Below are 3843 nucleotides of genomic sequence, written 5' to 3'. Positions count from 1 at the left end.
GGCTTTCTTTTCCAACAAGGGCTTCCACACTTAGATGTAGCTGAATGTTGGAGTCAATTCTTGGGCTTAGGACCCCATTGCTCTCCACTGCTTCTTTCTATTTATCCAGGGAGTCTGATTTTGCTCCCAGACTCTGTCAGACCACCTTGTTTAAAAAGGAAATAGTCTTAAATTTTGCAGCCACTTCAAGCGTAGCAATTTGGGGAATCCTTGTTTACTCTGAGTTTATGGCTTTCATCAGGAAGACTCAGAAAAATGGACAAGTAAGACAATCCCTAGATTGTCTTAAAGGATAAATTTGTTGGGTTCTATGCAACTTTGGGGAGGACTCTACCCTTGCACGTTTTCTTGGCACACAAGTATATTGACATGTCAACTGCTCTGGGTCCCATACAGGCAAAACCGTGTACCTTCTCTTGGCTTTGAGATCCAATACAAAAGAAAGAATCAGAAAAAATATTATTTCTTTGTTATGTATTTTAAAGATATTCTAGTTTTATTTGTCTCAACTAGAAGATAATATACCCATAAAACTGGGTACTTGCTGCCCTGTAGAAAATAACTAGAGAGGATGGCCATATAAACACACAGTGCTGGGCTTCCGAATGGAATGCAGCGGGTGAAAAAAATAGCAATTTAAAAAACAAACAGCCCCCACCCAAAATAATGACCTGAACGTGCCCTATATGGATGTGATATATTAATAATATCTCTTTGATTTAAACTAGATTAACCTAAATAAGGGAGTTCATTGTATTTTAAGTTTGGAAAGGAGCTGGGGGTAGTTCACATGTGATCAAAAGATGAGTTTCAGGGATTAGGACCTTACTGGCTGGGACTAAAGCTCAGGGCTGGCAAATCTCTCTTCTCCTCTCCGCTCACCTCCCAACATATACTGTTATTCTCCTTGCCGTTCTTTCTTCCTCTTCTCTGCCTCATATGGGCACACACATTTGAGCTCCTACACTCTTTCTAAGTGGCAGGAACTACTGGGCTACTGTAAAGCCCAGATTCACATTATCTCAGATTAGCAAACCTGGTAAAAACAGAACTTCTCAAGTTCATATATCAATTCCAGGTAAGGTCTTTGATTAGCTTGCTTGAATGACATGTCCACTCATGGATTAAGTAACATGGAACTCAAGTTAGCTGAGGGTTGAGGAAGGTCTGTTACACAACTAACAGATGGTGCTTACAACTTTATGGTCTATTAAAAGATGCAATAGTACACATGGAAAAAAATTAGTTCCCATTATTTGAAAATGCTTACTCTATCAAATTTATATAATTTTCTACTGTATAAAAACTGAGCTATAGTTACAGAAGACCTACTGAAGTGCCAAATCGATCTTCCATAAGATAAAAGCTTTCTTTGGTGCCCCAGAGTTCAGATGATTCTATTATTATTATTATTATTATTATTATTTTGAAAAGCACTTGTTAGCATTTAATGAAACTCTCCCCATGTGGCTTCAAGCTAATAGGATGCAGGCCTCCCCCCACCCATACCCTTAATCTTCTCCTCAGCTCTTTTACTGAAGAATTTGGCCTTCATGATGACAGGCTGTTTTGGGAGCTTTCCCTTTCCCAAAACTGTGTAGTAGCCTGATCGCACCGCATCAGTGAGAGGAACAGCTTCAGTCTTGTTTTTGACAGCATTTCCCCATGTCTGCTCACTGACTAAGGTCCACAGTTTATCAAGGTTGACAGTTGGGTGGAAGCTCTGGGTCCTATTCAAGTGGTAATGTCTCATACCAGCTTTTCCAAAGTAAGCTGGATGGTATCTGTCCAGGTTGATCCTGTGGTGATGCATGCCACCAGCATGACCCAGGCCTCCTGGGAGCTTCCGGTGCTTGTCTTGGGGCTGTGGCCATGGCTCCCGTGGCCCACAAATTTCCGGGTCTTCCTCAGTCTGGACGGCATGTTGGCAGCCCAGGTGAAAGAGCAGAGGATTCAAACTTTTATCATGAATACGAACTCAATAAAAACACTGAAACTATATATTTAACAATTTTGTATTTGAAACCACATGCAGATTTGATGAGTTTTACTTTCCACCACTTTTGTAGCCAGTGTAATTGAGAGCTGTTCCTGTGCTATGTCAAAGATTGTTCTATTGGATGATTGATCTCTGTCAATACTCCATTTAGGAAACAAAGTAGAAATCATGGACCTCTTAAAACAAAAGAGTGCTTTAAATAAAATTATATAACTCTATAACATTGGCCCTATAGGATTTTTTGAAGAGCCTAATTTTAGTTTTCCCAGTGATGCAGGGATTTAAAGAGGCAAGAGGTGCCATTTGCTAAAGGGTGTTGGACTCTGGGTAGTGGAACGAATGGAGAGAATCCAGCTCATGGGTCATTGCAGGTGGGAGGGCAGTGACTGAGCAAAAGCAAATACATGCTTGATGCGCAGGACAGAAGGACAGTATTCAGACAAAGTTTGGTCATGTTATTTGTGGTAGTATTTGGGTTTTATGTAGCTTATAAATATGTTGGACAATTGTTTCAGAAGTTTCAATTGTTAATATTGGGCTTTCTTTCTTTCTTTCCTTCCTTACTTCCATAGGATATAGATAATTTTATGGCTTATATGTACACAGTTATCAATCAATCATGCACTACTGTGTAACGTTTGAAGAGAACTTAAAGTTTGCCCCGTCCTTAACTTGATTCAGTCGGATATGAGATATTTTACCGTATGTAGTTCTCTTTTCTGATCCTTCAAATAAGCCCTTGCCAGAGCCAGTGTTTCCATGACCAGAGGGAACAGTTGTCTAAATGTTTGTTTTTCAAAATGTAGTCTGTACCACTAGCAACAATGTACCTGCAGAATCCCAGGCTCCACTTCAGACCTACTGTATTGGAACTGATAAGAGCCACCAGTGATTCAAAATGTTTCTAGGGTTTGGATAAGCGAGTATTAATGGTAAAGGCTGTTTTGGAAGGGAGGCTCAGAGGAAGTCAGGCGTGTAGGATTTAAAGGTCCCTGATGATCAGTCTGGATGTAGCTGAGATTTTTTAACTGGAGAATAAGGTAAAAGAAATGGTGTTTAAGGAAGAGCAATGTGACTCCAATTTGCAGGTGGACATGGAGAGAGAGAGAGAGGAGGAGGGAGAGAGAGAGAGAGAGAGGAGAAGCACTGAGAACAATTAGGGCAATACAACCCAACCCTGAAGCAAAGGGATATTGGTCTGATATGGGCTCTTGGACACGGGGATGGCAAGGAAGGGACTCTGTAAAACACTCCGACTTAGTAATTTCAGTGACTGGTTGGGATGAGTTAACATTACGCTGGGAAGATGAAACAAGTAGGTATTCTTTGAGTTAGGAGGTAGCGAGGTAGAATGCAGAGGCTAGAAGTGTAGAGATGAGATATAGAGGAAGAATGTAGGAGCGAAGTCTAGCTCTCTGTGTCTCAGGTTTGGACCCCACTCATGGCCTGGCTCTGCCCTGGTAACTAAAAATTCATTCAAAAAATGAGGGTGGGGAGGATATCTATACAGCTTCTGAGAAATTGACTTTTACTCATACATGATTGTATGATTTGCATAAGACAAGTTTCGGCTTTTACTCCTTTGATACGAGGGACAACCTAGTTATCTATTTTCTAAATATTAGCCAGAAACATTTAATGGCCACTGACTATATTATAGTGCAACTTTTCAGTATTTTAAAAATTAATGTTCTGAAATAATTCAGGGCCATTATCTTCAAATAGAAAAATAGTTTTGAGGAAATTCGTGTTTGACAATTACTGGTTTGTTTGTTTGTTTGTTTTAAGATTTTATTTTTTAAGTAATCTCTACAACATGGGGCTCGAGCTTACCGCCCTGAGGT

The 3843-nt window shown here is 40.1% G+C and overlaps 1 pseudogene; it reads right to left on the bottom strand.

Annotated features, from left to right (window-relative positions):
- Nucleotides 1-1472: 1472 nt before the first annotated feature.
- On the bottom strand, nucleotides 1473-1923 carry LOC113920042 (annotated as a pseudogene).
- Nucleotides 1924-3843: the final 1920 nt, after the last annotated feature.

Source organism: Zalophus californianus, chromosome 3 (genome assembly GCF_009762305.2).
Source record: "Zalophus californianus isolate mZalCal1 chromosome 3, mZalCal1.pri.v2, whole genome shotgun sequence".
In the NCBI taxonomy this organism is placed as follows: Eukaryota; Metazoa; Chordata; class Mammalia; order Carnivora; family Otariidae; genus Zalophus; species Zalophus californianus.
This window is presented reverse-complemented; position numbering and strand designations above follow the sequence as displayed.